The sequence below is a fragment of the Equus przewalskii genome, chromosome 10 (assembly GCF_037783145.1).
Source record: "Equus przewalskii isolate Varuska chromosome 10, EquPr2, whole genome shotgun sequence".
Taxonomy (NCBI): Eukaryota; Metazoa; Chordata; class Mammalia; order Perissodactyla; family Equidae; genus Equus; species Equus przewalskii.
Genome location: NC_091840.1, coordinates 13,065,951 through 13,084,952, shown reverse-complemented (window position 1 = coordinate 13,084,952; position 19,002 = coordinate 13,065,951). Strand labels below are relative to the sequence as shown.

General features: G+C 35.5%; 1 protein-coding gene and 1 long non-coding RNA gene across 18 annotated transcripts in view; one reads left to right on the top strand and one right to left on the bottom strand.

The window, feature by feature from the left end:
• Window positions 1-19,002, top strand: part of CEP112 (centrosomal protein 112) — a 445,593-nt gene that overhangs the window by 247,008 nt on the left and 179,583 nt on the right. The window lies entirely within an intron of this gene.
• The window catches only part of LOC139073859 (uncharacterized), a 41,967-nt gene that overhangs the window by 4,770 nt on the left and 18,195 nt on the right, over window positions 1-19,002 (bottom strand). Inside the window, exon 2 of the long non-coding RNA XR_011522955.1 lies at window positions 6,033-6,099. This is a non-coding gene — a long non-coding RNA (uncharacterized lncRNA). The remainder of the gene's footprint in view (window positions 1-6,032; window positions 6,100-19,002) is intronic.

Genomic DNA, 19,002 nt, shown 5'->3' with positions numbered 1-19,002 from the left:
ATTAAAGACCTCAGAAAGCCTTCATGACTTATTTTTTTCTCAAAATTTTCATTTTGTCTTTTGACTGTACTTTTGCAAATTTCCTTCCCTTTATGCTCAAGAATCATGTTCTTAAATTCTGAGAGATCATTTTGTATTTTTCTGTTTATTTCTCAGAGTATCTTGTTTTCATTTCATAGATGTAATAAATTTTCCTTTCTCCAAGATAATGAATTAGAGTGATTTCTTAGTACAATGCCCTGAATTATCTTTTTTCTTTCGGATTGGTTTTTCTGTTTGTATTTCTATTTCATACTTATTTCTCTTGACTTTTCTTTTGTGCTTGATGATTCCTGCTTTCTATTCATATGTACAAAAGATGAATGGTATTTTAGTTGCCTATTGGTGTTGTCACAAATTACCATCAACTTTGTGGCTCAAAACAGCAGAAATTTATCTTACAGTTCTGAAGGTGAGAAATCCAAAATTAGTCTTACAAAACTAAAGTTAAGTTGTTGGCAGAGATCGTTCCCTCTGGAGTTTCCAGGGAAGAATACGTTTCCTTGCCTTTCCCACCTTCTAGATGCCACCTGCATTCCTGCTCGTGGCCCTGCACCACATCACCTTTCCTCTTGTTGCTTCCCTTGTCACAGCGCCCTCACTCTGACTCTGACCCTCCTCCCTGTCTCTTCTAAGACCCTCATGGTTACTTTGGGCCCACATGCTTACTCCAGGATAATCTTCCGTCTTGGGATCCTTAACCATATCTGCAAAGTCTCTTTTACCATTTAAGGTAACGTATTCACAGGTTCTGAGGATTAGGATGTTGACGTCTTTGGGTAGAGGGGGACATTATTCAACCTAGCACAGACAGGACTGCGGCACAGCTGATTCCTGGTACAAATAGAGTTTCTTTCCCACTCACCTCCTAATATGTCTCTCCTTGAGTAGGAAATCAGAGTAAGTTCTGGGATGGGGGGTGGCCTTTAGACTGAAAGATGTGTTAGAATCCTGCCCCTTTAAGTGCTAGAATGAGGGGAGCTTTATTCTGGGGTTGCAGAATCCATATTAGAAGCCATGGCTTTCCCTGGATTGTTCATTCAGTTTTGTTTTTTTTTTTTTTAGAGAAGAGCCTTCTGCTTTTCACCTGGATTGCCTACAGTCTGTAGGTAGGGGTGGGGCCCACCTCCCCTGTACATAGACCTTCAGGAGCTTGTTTTTATTTTCACTTCTCACTGGTGTCTTTACTGTCTTTGTAGTACGTGAGCCCAGAGCCTCTCGAGAGGGTTGTAATGAACAGATGGGCGCCCGGCTCTGCTGATGCCTCCCCAGTAGCTCTGGCTTTCACAGCCTGTTTCATCCCTCAACATCTCAGTATAGTCCTTTCTACCTTCTATTTTCCAGAAATTTGCTGAGAGCTCTTTGGTGAATGTCCCCCAAGCATGCCTATTCTCATTCCCTTTGTTTCTATGGCTGGCCTCGTTTTGTACATCTATAGTTTTATTTTAGTCAAGGTCACTTCTTAGCAGTTCATTAAATTGATTAAAGGTCACTCAAAGTAGAATTCTTAATGCATCATAATACTCACTTAAAGATATAAAAGTATTGGTGCATATAATGACTAGAATACTGCATTCAAGGAATGAATATTGGTTAAAACTCTTTGCTAATTTATATCTTGCATCACATAAGGTAATTTGATACATATTAATTTTTAAGCTAATGGCCATGAAAATTGACTGGCATGAAGGATAACTAGGCATGTTAATAGAAATCCAGCTTCCCACTTCCTTTGCAATTTTACATTACAAAGTAGTATAATTACAAAGCAAATCTGAAGTGAGGGAATGGGTAGTATGAGACAGGGGAGGGAAAAACCAATAAAGGGTGCCTTATTGATCAAGTTACTACTGAGAACAAGGGGTACTCCATTCCACTTGAGAACCCTGGGTAATCTTTAAAAACACACCAGTTGAATTGTCTTACCAAAGAATGGGAATCTAGAACATTTATCCTTGGAATTTCAGCTCCTTTTGATTGAGGGTACTCCTAAAGGGTATCTGCTCCTTCATTTCCTGGCCACACTTATGTTTCCTGGATGCACTTACACTTCCTGCTGCTCCTGCACTTCCTGGATGCACTTACACTTCCTGCCTGCTCCTGCACTTCCTGGATGCACCTACACTTCCTGCCTGCTCCTGCACTTCCTGGATGCACCTACACTTCCTGCTGCTCCTGCACTTCCTGGATGCACTTACACTTCCTGCCTGCTCCTGCACTTCCTGGATGCACCTACACTTCCTGCCTGCTCTTGCACTTGCTGAGTGCACCTATACTTCCTGCTGCTCCTGCACTTCGTGGCTGCACCTGCCCTTTGGCTGAGTGGCCTTTCCTGGCTTTGGAGAAAGCTCATGGTAGAAGAACTGAGTCACACCACAGCCCACTTGAAGTGGAATCAGGTATGGGTTGCCTTAGCTGGGCTGCAATCAGATGGGTCAAAAAGATGTGGCCCGGATACCCGAAGCATCTAGAATTAAGTGAAAACAGTGAAAATGGAACAGAAATATAGATGCATCTTTCTTTACACATAGAGTCTTCCCTACGTAACTACATTAAAACAACTTTCAGAGATTTGAATCATGTTTATTTAAAACATGCCCATAGAAGCCCCAAATAATCAGACCACATGAGTTTGTTTCCTGTCCCTCACAAGGCTTCCTTAAAATGATAATAGTGGAATGCCAAAGGCATAAAGCTAGCACAACCAAGACAACACAAGGGTGCCATCAGCAGACAAGAGACTTAGACACATTTCTGGAAGCAGTGCTGAGATAATGAGAATCTAGCTACACATAGAGAAGATTACGGCCTAGGAAAGAGCCTGTATTCCTCATAAAACTCAATAGAGGCCCAGGCCCAGGAAGGAAGGGTAGCAGAGGAGAGATATGAAGTTAAAAACAGGATTCATTGAAAGTCAGCATATAGAATAGGCGATTTATCTCTACCATGAACCCGGAATGGCCAGCAGCTATGCATTTATTCCCATGCTGAAGGAAGTGAATAAACTGTCTGGGAAAAGTACTGGGAAGCTAGTGTGGAAAATGGCGCCTTGGAGCAAAGCCTTCTGCTTTATAGCATTTTAGGGATCTGTGCCATTGCAGTTTCCTCTCCTTTTTCTCCCCCTAAAGCACAGTGACCCCCTTAACATACAAACTTCAGCCCCATCCACATGTGTGCCTCCACTCTGCATTTTACCTCCTCAGTCTTAAATATGGACAGACAACCCTGGATCATCTGACATTTAAGGCATGTCTCAGAGGCATGAAAAAGAAGGACTCTACAAACAGAGAAAACAAGGAATTTTAGGGAGCAAAAAGTAAATTTAAGGAAAGAATAATTGAAATACCAAATATGGGATTATTTTTATAAGAACAGGCTGCTATGAAAATGCAACAATCAAAGGAATAAGAAAGGACTCTGAATATTAAAAATTGTTTTAAATATTTGCCAAAACTAATGTCAAGAAAATCTCCCCCAAGAGAGAACAAAAAAGGAGAGACAAAAATATGAGTATAAAAATCATCTGTGTTTCACTTTTTAAAAGGTCAGACATAGATGATTAACCCAGGATGCTCAATATTTAATTGATGTTCAAGAAACAGAAAATAAAGTGGAGGAATTAGTAATTCATGAACTATGTTAAGATATAAAGGTCATTATCACCAGAGTTAAAAAGACAACTGAAATAATTAAATGTGTTTACCTGAGGGGAATGGTGGATTGGAGATAGGAAGTCATAAGCAGTAAAGCACTGTTTTCATTAAGAGCCCTTCTATACCATTTGGTTTGTTTGATTATGTGTATTTAAAAATTTTTTTAAAAAACACTTGAGTGAGGGGCCAGCACCCGTGGCCTAGTGGTTAAGTTTGGCACACTCCACTTCAGTGGCCTGGGTTCATTTCCTGAGTGCAGACCTACACCACTCATCTACTCATCTGTCAGTAGCCATGCTGTAGTAGTGGCTAACATACAGAAAGAGGAAGATTTGGCAGCGGGTGTTAGCTCAGGATGAAAAAAACACTTGAGTGGAAAAATTTTATAAAGAAAGCTTTTGTCAATGCAATGGCCTAATTTTTCTTTTTCTATTTTCATCTAATCTTTGTTTTCTAAGGTATTCCATAAAAACAGATTCACAACCGTGTGGACAAATTCCTGACTAGTTAATTCATAATGCACTTTTTCAGAGAAATTGGAGATATTCAGAAGACATTTGCAACTTGTTTCTACTATTTTAGAATGCAGTTATCTTGCATCCTGTAAAATATCTTATGGTACCATCATTTACTGTGTTTTTACAAGAATGGTCAGTAAGGTATTTCTATCATTGGTGCAGCAAAGATATATACATTTTAGAGTTGGGAAGACAAGGTTAAGTATTGTGACATTGTGACGTTAGTTGACGGAGAGAAACCTCAACTAAATTGGTGTCGAGAAGGCCTCTAGGGGGAGCTCTCTCGCCCTGTCATACGTTGTCAAATACACCAAACAGGAAGAGATGGACACTTGCATCTTCTACAGGAAGTAAAACTACTTTACTAGTGAAGGAAGATTTCACTCCCCACCCAGCAACAGCCCAGCCAATGAGAACCTGTTGCCTCCCTGAATTGTTACTCTCCCCCTGTGGACTTTCCTTTAGAACAGTCCCCTCCCTACTCCTCCTTTTTCTCTATAAAGGCAGCTCCTCTCCTTTGTTTTCTGGGTTTGCCTGTGGTTCTCCATAGCATGCACATCCCGAATTGCAATTCTTTTGGCTATTCTCAGATAAACTCATTTTGAAGGTAAAATAGCAACTGAATTTACTTTTTAAGTTGACAGTATCAATTGGAGTAATCATTGGGATGAATAACTTAAGATAGCTTGGGGAAACCTTACACACTCTCCTCAGTGGTGGTCACAGAGGCTTTAAATAAGAGTGACACATTTTTCTGCTGCCAAGGTGAAGAACATAACCCAGTCATAGTTTCATCAACATGGACAGTACATGAGACAGTCCCCATGATACACTATTCACTGTTGTAGTGAGTTAAAGATAGAAAATCTAAGTAGAAGAAGTACTTAGAAGAATGCTCTGAGAAATAGAAACTGCATGAAAAACTGAAATATTAGTGGAAATCATGGTGGAAATAGAAGACTGATTGCAGTAACACTTTCTTAATAAATCTTGAACATCCTTTTGAAATGTAATTCATGATGCAATAAATTTGAGGTGAAAAGCAAAATATCAGACTTTAATAAAATGATGTTATTTCAGATAGGTAACATGAGAAATCACAACATGTGGAAGAATCTGACATTTGTTTTTTTCCACTAATGTTATTTTAGATTTCTTTAGCATTGACGTGTTAGTTGAATCATTTTTATTGATCCAGCCAGCCATCATTTGTAAAATAAAATAGAATGAATAATGGTCATTTAATTAAAAATTTAAGAAAATGCTCCAGTCACGTAAGTCTAAACTCCGTGGAAAATTTCTATGAATTCTAGAGCAAGCAGCTTTAATTAACTAAAGCATGGTGTTGTCTCATAGAGCAGATGAGGAAAGTTGGATTGCCTGGGAGCCAATCCTGACTGCTACTTGCAAGATTTGTGAACTAGAACAAATACCTTAACCCAGCCTTTAGAGCACCCACTTTATTATTGTTAATGAAAATGGTAATACCTACATATTTATTATAAGGATCCAAATAAGTCTGTAAAGCTGCTTGTAAAATTCTAAAGTGTGTAGAGAACGCACACACACGTAGTGGTTTTCAAAAATGTAGAATTGAAATGCAGAGGATTATTTAAGTGATGTGGTTTGTATTATGCATAACATTTTAATTAATGACATTCACTTTGCTATATACATTCAATTGTAATCATACAGAACTGGGAAAAATTCTTTTCCTTATGATTTATGAAATTGTCATATGGCATATACCCACATTCTAGGCATCTCTTATGAAAACAAAAAACCCTTTATATAATTTTCTGCTAATAAAAATAATGTGTACCTTCTGATTTCTTTGATCACATTCTTAGTGAAGTTTCTGCCTCCTTATTGGCTACTTTGCTTTGGAACTGCATAGAATAAAATTAAGGTCATAAATAGAGTTCTGTATCCATAGCAACACGTATTTCTGTTTCAACACTTCGCAGGTATTTATTTTCATTCTCATACTTTCTTAGGGTTTGCTGGTTGCTTTGGGGGATAGATGGCTCAGTAAATGGCCAGAGAATAAATCTAGTAATCTCAGTACTCTAGGACACGGCAGAGGGTGGGGACCAGGAGCCTGGGTAGCTAGGCGTTAATATGGACTGCTAAGTTATTAGAAGGGTCAAAAATTCAAGTAGGTCAGTTTTCGGATAATGAAGTCAGATCAAGAGGTGAGGAAAAGGACTTCAGGAGTCCAGGAAGTTCAAACAAGAGGTGAAAAGGATGTAATTATGTAAAGTCAAAAATCTAATCACAACCACAGTTTTGGGGAACAGGTAGTAACCTTAATTTTGGAACATGCATAAGGTCAGGAATCCAAATCCCAAATTAAGAAGGAAACAAGTGCCAGAGGTTGAAGGTAACAAAAAGGTTTAGTCTGACAGGTGAGCCTGACTGGCCATGACCGGAGTTCATGGCTGGGAGCCTATGTTGGAGACAAGATCTATTTTGGTGAGAGCCCTCTTGGGTGTGTCCTTCCTTGGAAGGAAATGATCCAGTGAGTGGATGGGCAAGTGCAAGCTTGTGCTTGAGGTTAAATGGGAGAGAGAGGACGTAAGGAGTTTCTGAACCTTTTCGGTTAATAAAAACGAAAATAATCTCATAAATCATCTGTCTCAAATACTGTCAGGGCACTCTGTTCTGTATACTGAGTGAGTACAACAGGCAAGTAGGAGGCTACCAGTAGTGTAACAGGCCTTGGAAACTTGGTGAATACTGACTAGTGGAAGTTATAGGTAGTTACATGGAGCTTTTTAATCACAGAGTGGTTTTAGAAAAGCTCTGTATAAAATTGCATAGACCATTTTTGTTAACAAAACTGTCAAATTTAAAATACATTTTATGTTTTTAAGTGAAAAAAATCAATTCACATATTTATCAAAAATGTTAAGGTAATTGAAACATTTAATTTTTTTTGTTCATCTCTAAATTTACTTACAGCCTTTTTCTTTGGGTTTGAAAATATGTTGTTATCCATGATCTTGATCTAGGTAGCTTTTGTCCCTTAGTTTGTTGTAACAGTGTTATAATTAGGATCACTATGCCCGTAGCTAAGTGTTTGACTATCTAAGATGTCTAATTTTGCCTAGATGTCGTAACTGTCTAGTTTTACCTGGTGCGAGAATTTAACATTATATTTTGTAAGATGAATGCTTAAAATTTTAGTCTAAATCCTTTTATAATTTAATTTAAAACCTTATTTTTATATCATTGTTATGAATCAAGTATCTAATGTCTGTATGCCAGTTATTATAGATTTATAACTTTTGAATATACTCTTGAGCATATTTAAGAACTACCTTTTTTATGCTAACTCTTATAGAGCCTCAGCCTAAAAAATCTCCACAAATGTGTTAATATACTTGAAATTAATTTTAAAGTGAAAAGGCTAAATTATTAAAAAATTGACAATTATATACTTTATAAGCAGAGCTAAGTAATATCACCATGGCTTTAGTTAGTGTATTTTTTTCTAGTTATTTGCATTGGCTTTGCCTACACAATTTCTTTTTATATTAGATGAATTCAGTTTATGAATAGAAAAATAAAAGCAACAAGTAACGAATCATGTACAAAAGTGCAAACTCTTATAGTAAATTAAATTATTGTTGCATAGTCTCATAGGGTTGCTGTGTTGATATGAAAATCATCCAAGATGCTTTCGTAAGTAGGGTGGATTAAGGGTAACATTATACCCTAAACATAATACAAGGTATTCTGACACCTAAGGTATCTTGGAGAGGCCCACGTGGACAGTAGAGCTGTCCTTTAAGGTCAAGTTGGCTGGAGAGGATGCTGTGCTGGAGATATTCACCACCAATGCCTTAATGGCTTTAGAGTGCATTTCCTTTAGTTTGGATACTTATCTTGAGCTTCTTTCCAAATTCCTAGAAGTAGATCACCCCAAAATTACACTATTTTATGCAATTAATGAAAGGACAGGAATATTAAACTAGATATCCTCACTTGTAATGTGGTGCTTGGGGAAAAAAAGGCTGAAATAATATTCATTTTTTCAGATTTATTCTCTTAGGTAAGATTATTGACTTATTTATATGTTTTGTATTGCACACTTCAATTACAAACATGATTCTGGTTTTTACATGGTACTGACCTAAAACATACCATGTGATTCTTCTGCATTGGTTTCTGCTTATATTTAAAGAATTAGTAGCACGAAGCGCACACAATGCACAAAAAAGGTAAACGTAATGGAAAAGAAATGCGGCTGGAAGTCACAGTGGTAAGGGAAGACACGCCACGGCCGGTCTGATGGAGGCCGTCCCTGTGTCAGCGTCCACCTTCATAGGAGGCAGGGCTTTCTTTCCTTTCACCAGCTCATTGTTAAAAATTCAGCTATTGGTACTTCAAGGGGTTCTAGATTTTCTTATATTTAATTAAGCAGCCAAAACGTCTGGATACTTTGCCTTAGTCATGTAAAATCATATGGTTGTTTGCACAGTAATTAGTGTTTTCTGAATGGCACTGGTGTAACGTGTGAGCTATTGTGACCTTCGTGTGTACAGCATGTTTGGATAGAGTGGTGGATACAGATCTGGCAGAAAACCTAGGTCGAAACTTTGCTTTCCTGGGAAGGTGAAGTATAGGAAGTAGAGAGAGTGTTGAAAATCCGCTTTCCAATTACATGAATGTCATTCTTTATAGAAGAATGTTTCTAGCGAAGAAGAATTCAGCCTGAATCATATTCTTCTTCCAAGGCCAAATAGGTTACCTGTCACTCCTGGAAACACTGTCAAAAAAATAGCCTTAAGTGTTTCTAGATGCTGCAAATAACGTCTTCCCGACATGTAGTCCTGCTGTTCGTTAGCCCTGATGTTGCACCAGAGTGAGTTGTGGATGATACATCTGTGCTGGCTTTCTAATACTTAGGTTTTGCATTCTCAAGATGAGATTATTAAAAGTGCTATTTGATGACAGTGTCTGTTTAGTGTCATCATTCTCAAGTGGAATAGTCCCACTTTTATAATTCCATTTGAGTGTAGAAAATTTGTACATATTTATATTTTGTGCTTCTGTTAATTACTTACATAGTTTAATCTATAAAATAAATGCTCATACATAGTCATTTTAAGTGTAGTAGACGTTTCATTTGCAAATTTCCAAATTAAGCCAAGGTGCTAATGAACCTTCTTTTTTCCCTTTTAATTGTAATTTAACCTAAAAGCAAGTTGCTGTGGGTTTTTACTCACTTTTTTCAAGGCCTATTTTCAATGTGATGATTTGGGTGGTTCTTTTAGCATAAAACTAGAAATTTCAACATCAGTTATGAATTTTAAGTAGTATTGTCATTACTCCCAGAAAACAAATACAGCCATAATGTTTGCCAGTTCTTGTGACTCATTACATGTTCTACCACTTCTTTTGAAGTTTTTTTTCTCCAGATAGGCATGGAAATTAATGCTTTTCTTTTGTACTTTCCCCCTGTTTCTTTTTCTTTTTGTTTTCGTTCTCTACCTAGAGTACTCTCTTCTTTTGCAGGTAAAAATATATTTTATTTCTTGACCTAAGCCCATTGTAGCATGTTCCTAACCAAATTAAACTTTTTTTTGCGTCTCCTGTATGTTGCGCTCCATCCCCCCGTTCATCGCATAGTTTAGTAGTGCCGTGTTGTGAACAACAATACCACATTTTACTTTTCTGTATAGAATTCCTTCCAGAGCTAAGCTATTCTTTTGGAATATGGGAAAATTTAAGCCCGTTTCTCATGTTTACAAGTTGCAGAGGAGATATTTTCACTGAGCCACAAGCTTGGCTAATGATTTTATTTTTTGTTACTAGGTGTAGTAACTATACAACAAAGCACTGGTGCACTTTAAAGATACCAACCATGCATACTGAATCTCAGAAATCTTTGAGTTACTTTAAAGGTAAATTTGTTGGCTCTTAGTTCTAAGTATCTCTCAGTTATTTAAAGGATTTTAAAAATATTTTCCATTTGATGGAAAACAGGCCTTATGAGTCAAGAAAGTTCTATTTGCACCTAAGATGCAGCAGGTTAAAAATAGAAAATATGCTGCCCTAGGAATCTGAAGACCTGATTTCTTACCTAGACTTTTATGGGACTTCACCTGCATCCCTTGATGTTTCTCTTTTCTGCTTTTATCAACTACCTTTCTTTCCTCTGGCAGATGGGAACACACTTTAAAAGCTTTAGCCTTATAAAAATAGGAAATTTTATGCAAAAAATTAGCTCACATATAAAGTAATTTTATAACACTTGGCTTAATTTGAAATCACTAATTTCCAAGAAATGTTAAAAGGCGTATTCTACGTCATAGGATATAAATATACAGTAAAATATGCTTTTTATTTTAACTATTTAGATGAATTTCCATTTTTAAATTATAATAAACATAGGCTCTCACATAAGATGTACAGTTTTACGCATGATATAAATTTAATCTCTTTAAAATAAATTGATATGTTAAACCTTTCCAAAATATTATTTTTTATTGATCCAACAGTATTTTCCTAATATATTCTGCTATTTTTAAAAATATATATGCTATCATTCCTTAAAGTCTGAATATCTACTTTCACATCAATTCTGTATATTTAATAAAATCTAAAAAGTTCATATTTTATTCAATATATTCCTTTCCTTAAAAAATAAAATGAGACATTTTATTTGGGTGAAGTGAAAGTTCTAGTATAAGAGTCTGAAGTTTTGCTTCATAAATGGCTTTGACATAAGGAGTGATCAACAACCAAATATAACAAAAAGAATATCTTTTACCCATATTTTAGTTTTTTAAAAATAGTTAGTACCAAAATATATAATACTATAAACCAATAACAAATGTATTATGTGCTTAGAGTATGTATTATAACTAACAGAAATCTGTTATCTTCAAACCTACTCATCAGGGCTTTTTCCCCTCAAAATTATTTTTTAAAAATGCCATGGGTTAAGTTTTTCCCTTTTCCTTCATAAGCTGAACCTGCCAACACTGAAAGTTATCTCCCAATATTTTCCCTTGACAAAGATCTCACTGAAGTTTTAGGGACATATAACTGAGAACAAATTTTAGATGATTTACATAAAAACACATTTAAAATGGGAAATATATAGTAATAAATAAAGCTTCCTTGTTAGATAATTAACTTCTACTTATTCAGAATCTAAAGCAAAAGAAAGAGGTAAGGAGAATTTAAAGGTACATGCTCCATAAAAGTAAATAGAAATAGCACATACCAAGGATTTTTTTTCCCCCAAAATTACTTATGGGATATCCTTCTGGTCACTATACATTGATGTCAATCCCTTAAACCTTATACATTTATCTTACTTTACAATGATAATTGGTGTTTATAGTAGTGACTTTGAATTATTTTATGTTCCTGGAATATTTTCAAAATCTTCAAAGAAAGATTAAGGTATTATAAGTGTATCTGCAGCAGCTTGCACTCCTCAGTGCAGTACGCTCATTTCTGGTTCTGTGTGATAGTGACGACGAGTTAATCATCTCCCTTATATGCAAACCATCAGACCAATTGCTCTAGTTCTCCCTGTATGTGGTGAAATGAAAAGACCAAGTGAATAAAAGGTGAAAAAAAATACCTAGAAAGGCCCCTTAACTGCAGGGGTGTATGTAGGCGTACTCTGACCTTTTCTACATGACATAACTAGCTAAGAAATTAGAGGATCATTTCTCAAACCTTTACCCATCTGTGAGGTTTTCATTCCTGTGGCATTTAATTGTATCTTCCTTGAGATCATGAAGATGCAGTTAGTTTTACTGCCCTCCCCGATACCCAATAGAGATTAGCAGGCATACCTCAACCATCTACTTTGCACTCACCCGTAATTCATTTGTAAGAAACACAGATGTGTTTGAATTCTGTGACATCTTGCTCTTGAACTCTGTGTGAAGCAGTTATGATATCTGACCAAACGTTATCCACTTCCATACTGTTCTCCTTGCCAATTCTAACCTCTGTGGCCAGCCAAAGAATGTCTAAAGAAGGCAGGACAATGGTGTCAGGGCCCCTGTTGTTAGGTTCTTCGTTCTTTCACTGAGGTAGGAAATTTCCAATGAGGAAGAGGTCGGGAGCTTGGACTGCTTCTCTTGAATGCAACCTCAAACCATTTCCTCTGAGGATTCTGCCTCCTTGATAAGCCTCATGTAAACGTGAGAACACAACTCTTCAGAAATAGACACAGAAGGCTCATTAATAGATATGGACCATCCAGCTCCCTAAAATATGATTTGGTGAGGTAATGGATGTTTAGATGGATGGACAGACAAACCAATGACTGACATACTTGACCAGAGAGCTATGAACTACCTGGGGATCAAAAGTCTTGAAAGACCTGTGACCTATGTCAAAGCAGGAGTTCACCTGGAGGTACTCACCATTCTGTGAACACCTCCGCCTCAGACCTTTCTGAGGTCAAACCTTCTGATCCTGCCTTTTTACCACTTTTTTGTTTCCTTTTGGAGGGCTGGGCGGTTGGAGGTTAGCCCTGAGCTAACATCTGCCGCCAATCCTCCTCTTTTTGCTGAGGAAGACTGGCCCTGAGCTAACATCCGTGCCCATCTTCCTCTGCTTTATATGTGGGACGCCTGCTACAGCATGGCTTGCCAAGTGGTGCCATGTCTGCACCCGGCATCTGAACCGGTGAACCCCGGGCCACCGAGAAGCGGAACGTGCACACTTAACTGCTGCGCCACTGGGCTGGCCCCTACTTTTGCTTGTTTTTGAACTTTATAAAAATGGTTGCATATGGTAGGTAATCTGTGATTTGAATTTTCCCCTCAATATTTTCTTAAGATTCATCCATAGTCTTGCGTGCAGCCTAGTTTATTCATTTTTCTAGATGTAATATCCCGTTGTATGATAAGAAATCGGTTAATTGTGATGGACATTTGGACCATCTCTAGTAATAATGTAGTTTTATGAATGCTGGTGTGTACAATGGGGTTTTAGCACTTTACACTCAAATCAGTAGTGTGTAAGAGTGCCAATGATACACATCCTTGCCAACATTTGGTACTGTCAGACTTCTTAATTTTTGCAAATATAGTGATTTTGCATTTTGCATTTGCAAATAAAATAACATTGCATTTTCTGGTGACTAATGAGGTTGGGCACCCTTTCATATGTTTACCATTAAAATTTTAGCTTTTTATGAATTTCCTGGTCATGTCTTCCTCATTTTTCTATTGGATTGTTTGTGTTTATTTTTTTGGCACACTTTGCAAATTCTGGTTACTATTCTTTTGTTAATTGTGTATATGGTAAATCTCCCCTTCCAGGTTTTGACTTACTTTTTCATTATCTTTATGGCGTCTTTTGATGAACGAGAGTTCTTAATTATATTGTAGTCTAATTTATCAGTCTTTTCAAATTAGTGCCCTTTGAGTAATGTTTAAGAAATCCTTCCTTACCTTGAAATCGAAAGGCCATCCTTCATATTTTTTTAAATTTTGTCTTTCGCATTTGGTCTCTAGTCTACTCAGCATTGATATTTTTAAAATAATAGCTTTATTGAGATATAATTTCCATACCATACAATTCACCTATTTAAAGTGTACAATTCCCTGGGTTTTAGTATATTCACCTAGCTGTGCAGCCGTCAGCCTAATTTTAGAACATTGTGTTGGCCCCTCTCAAAAAATTGATACCTATTAACAGTGACTCCCCATTGCACCCGCAGCACTCCAGCCCTAGGCAACCACTAATCTAAATTCTGTTTCTCTAGATTTGTCTGTTTTGGCTATTTCTTTTGAGTGCAGTCATACAGTATGAGCTCTTTGTGACTGGTTTACTTTATTCAGTTTGTTTTCAAGTTTCATTCGTGTTGTAGCATGTATTAGTTCTCCATTCCTTCTTACTGCTGAATAATATTCCACTGTTTGTATAAACTATATTTTATTTGTCCATTCTTAAGTTGATGGACATTTTCATTGTTTCCACTTTTTGACCATTATGAATAATGCTGCTATGGACATTCATGTACAGGTCTTTGTTTGGAGATATGTTTTCTTTCTTTTGGATGTATACCTGGGAATGGAGAGAATTGACTTTTGTGTACTGTGTAAGATAAGGATCCAATTTCGTTTTTTCCCATGTGAATAACTTACTGTCTTAGCACAATTTTTAGACTAGTTCATCATTTCCCCACTAAATTCATTGCCAGCTCTGTCCAAGATGAGGCTTTTTGTAGGTTCTTCATTATGTTCCATTAGTCAAATTTTTCTGATTTCTGTGATAATACAGCACTGTATTAGTTTCAATAATTTTAGGTTCTGGTATCTGGTATGGAATGTCATACCACCTGTTATTCTTTATGAGTATCATGGTACTGTGTTCATCCCTGTATATTTTAAATTCAACTTGTCAAGTTTGAAAGCTTTTGTTGAAATTTTAATTGGACTTGCATTGATGCTGTAGATCAATTTGAGGAGAACTGATGGAGAGACTGTCCATCACCGTGATATGTCTCTCAGTTATTTATATCTTATTTAATGTTTTTCAAAAAGGCTTATCATTTTTTCTTTAGCGTTTTACACATCTTTTGGTAAACCTTTTTCTGAGAATCTTATATTTGTTATGGTTGTAAATGGTGTTTTATAATTTTTTGCTAGTGTATAAAAATTACAAATGATTTTTAAACATTGATCTTTTATTTAAACACCTTTCTAAATTCTCTTATTATTTCTGATAATTCATACATTCGTTCTACATTTTTTCTATAGACAATAAAAACATGTATGATTAAAGACAGTTTTGTTTTCATCATCACTTATGAGTACAAGTAGTTGTTGCAGGCATTCTTTTCTCTTCCAAATTTTAAAAGGGCTATTTTAAAAATTCACAATAAAGAATGAATAAAATTTACTGAGTGTTTGGTAAATGCCCTTTACCTGGTTAAGAATGGTCTTTTCTATTCCTATTTTGCTAAGAGTTTGTGTTGTGGAATTTTATAAAATACTTTTCTGTATAGTGATATAATCATAAGGTTTTTTTCTTTTAATACATTAATGGAGTAAATCATATTATAGGTTATTTTCTAACATTACACCAACAATATGTCTCATCCAGTTTTTTCTTGATCTATTACCACAGGATTCAATTTGCTAATAATTATTTGGAGAGATTGAGCTGAAATTTTTCTTTTTTGGAAATGTTTTTTTAACGGATGTTATGCTAGCCTCGTAAATTGAGTTGCTGAATGATTCTTTTTCTATACTCTGGAAGAATTAGTGTAAGAGTGAGTTATTTGTTTCTTAAATATTTGGTGGAACTGGCCAGTAAAACCATCTGGGCTTGATATTTCATTTCTGGAAAGATTTTTGACTACTACTTAAATTTTTCTAATAATTATAGGATGATTCACATTTTTCATTTTTTTCTAGTCAGTTTTCATAAATTTTTATAGTTCAGGTATTTTTCCTTTTCATGTAAATTTGATATTTCTTGGCGTTTATAAACTTTTATAAATGTTACACTGCCCTTGCATTCTCTGACTCTTGGTGATTACATATTTTGTTTTTATACATTACTGGACTTGGTTTGCTAATAATTTATATAGGATTTTTATGTCTATGTGCATGCCTGAGTTGGCCTGTAATTTTATTTCTCTTCCTATTCCTGTCTTCCTTTGGTATCAATATTAGGACTTCTGAAATCGTTTCAGAGGATGTTTCCCTTTCTCTGTTCCCTGGAAGAGTTTGTAAAAGACTGAAATGGTCTATCTCTTGGGAGATATTAGAACTTACGTGTAAAATTATCTGAGCTTAGTGTTTTCTTTGTGGGAAATTTTAAACTATATTTTCAATTTTTAAAATTAGATTGTTTAGTTCTCTTTCTTCTTTTGCATTTTATATTTTCCTAGGTATTTATTTCACCGAGGTTCTCCAATTATTGGTATAATATTTCATGGTATTATCTTATTTTTAATCTCTGATGGATCTATAGTATGTCCTTTTTAAATTTTTAGTAGTAGTTACCTCTTTTTTCTTGATAATATTGCCATATCTTTATTTTTATCCCTAATATTATTTGTGCCTTCTTTCTTGTTTTCTTCATCATTCTTGCCAGAAATTGTTCTATCTTGCTAATGTCTTAATTTGGTTGCCTACTTCATTAATAATTAGCCTTTTAATAGCATGTTAAGGTTACATATCTCTTTCACTTTAGCTGCATCCTTCAGGATTTGATAAGTAATATTTTCATTATTAATCATTCTAAGAATTTTTATTTAAATGTTGTGAATTTCCTTTTGATTAGGAAATATGGTAATATCAATCAGAATTCAAAAGTCACAAAAACAGATACAGTAAAATATCTCCTACGGACTCCTGACTCTCAGCACTAGACCCTTCATTCCCATTAAGACAACACAAATGTAAAAAGTGCCTTGTTTCTTCTTTCAGAGATCAGTTCTAAGCACTTTTAATTTTTATCTTAATTTTATTTTGAACCATGAGTTATTTAAGGTGTGTGTGTGTGTGTATATTTTAAAGGTTTTATTTTTCCTTTTTCTCCCCAAAGCCCCCCAGAACAGAGTTGCATATTTTAGTTGTGGGTCCTTCTAGTTGTGGCATGTTGGACACCGCCTTAGCATGGCCTGATGAGCGGTGCCATGTCCACGCCCAGGATCCGAACTGGTGAAACCCTGGGCCGCCAAAGCAGAGCTCATGAACTTAACCACTCGGCCACGGGGCCAGCCCTAAAGGTGTATATTTTTAACTTCAGAGTATATGTGGAATTATTTTGGTTTTGTTCTTGATATTTTGGTCATGGTTCCTAATTTAGTTGCAATCTTGTCAAAGAATGTCTCTTTAATACCACCAGTTTCTTGCAGTGTGTTGACACTTGCATTTCATATGTGTGTGTGTATGATGCAATCTCCTACTGAAATGATGGATTTATCCATTTTCCCCAATAGTTCTATTAAATTTGTTGTATATATTTTTAGGTTGTTTTATTACGTGTGCAAGTTTAGATATATCTCCCTGGTGAATGAAATTTTTAAAAATCATTATTTAATGATACCCTGTTTTAAGAGTGCCTTTGGTTAATATTTTACTGGTGTAACTTTTCACATCTCTTTAGTTTCATTCTCTTCATGTCTTCTGTGTGTCTCATAAAAAAATAGATGAATTTTGACTTGTTAAAAAATCTAAACTATCACACTCGTTTAACAGTAATTTTGGTCCATTTACATTTATTGTGATTACTGATAGACCATCTTACTTTTTTTCATCTTTCCCACTTTTATCTATGCTGTTTTTCTTGCCCTTATTTTTTAAAATATTACTTTGTTTTTAAAATAGTTTTAGATTTACAGAGAAATAGAAAGATAGCTTAGAGAGCTTCCATATGTCTCATACCGAGGTTCTCCTATTATCTTACATTAGTATAATACATCACTTAAAATTATGTACCAATATTGATACGTCATCATTAACTAAAATCCCTATCTTACTCAGATTTCCTTAGTTTTTACCTAATGTCCTTTTTCTGTTCCAAAATCCCATCCAAAGTATCATATTACATTTAGTTGTCATGCCTCCTTAGTCTCCTCTTTGCTGTGATAGTTTGTCAGATTTTCCTTATTTTTGATGACCTTGACAGTTTTGAGGGGTACCCGGTAGGGATTTGTAAAATGCTCTTTTATTATACTGAAATTCTTTTGCAAGGAAGATTTGTCTCTTCTCCCCTATTTATTAATTTATTAAATCTTTATATCGGCATGTACCCATGGACATTTATTTTATTCTTCAGGATATAATCCAATACTTTCTCAAATTGTTCCAGCTTTGGCTATTAAGAGCTCTTTCAGTTGGCCCCTTGTCTCTTTGATATACCTTCATCAATGAGCACTTCCTTACTTCTAGCACAGCAAGATGCTCCAGGCTCATCTTATGTATTTCCTGCCCATTCCTAGAATCAGTCATTTTTCCAAGGACCATTGGTTCCTTGCATTGGAGAATGGTACTAGAAACCAAAATCTGGATGTTTCATGTGCTTGTTGCTACTGGGATGTCATTTGCTGAATGCCATCTCTTTTTCCCCCACCTTGTCTTCTTTTAAGTTTTTGTCTTGTGTGTTCTGTCATTTCATTACCTAGTATCTAGATGTGGATTTCTTTTCTTTCTCCTCTTTTCTTTTCTCTCTTTTTTCCCATCCTGTTTGATATTTATTCTGCACATGATTTCTGTGGATTCTTGCTTTTTCTCGGTTCTGGAAAATTCTCAGGCATCATCTTTTCATATCTTCCATATCTTTTCTTCTCTCTTCTATCCTTCTGGAACTCTAGACATATATGAGATCTTCTTATTTTACCTTTCTTAGCCTTAAACATCTCACTTAGTTTTTATCTTCTGATATTGCTGTGCTTCGTTCTAAGTAATTTATTGAGATCTCTCTTCTGTTTTACTACTTCTCGCTTCTGCTGTAGTTAAACCACCTTAGCATATCCATTCTATCTTTGATACAAAAATTTTATTTTTGGAAATTATGTTTGGTTCTACTCAAATCTGGTAATATTTGCTTAATCTCTTCTGGTTTACTCATTTTGTGATTTCATACTTTGTTTCTTTAAATATTTAATACATATTTATTTCATATTCTTTTTCTGATAATTTCCATTTCTGAAGTGCTTGCCAGTGGGAATCTGTTTCTGCTGACTCCTAACAATGTTTTTTTTTAATGGATTTAGTAATTTTTTATTACGAGCTCATGTTTGGTTTATCTTAATTTATAGGGGAACTTAGAGACATTAAACTGAATAA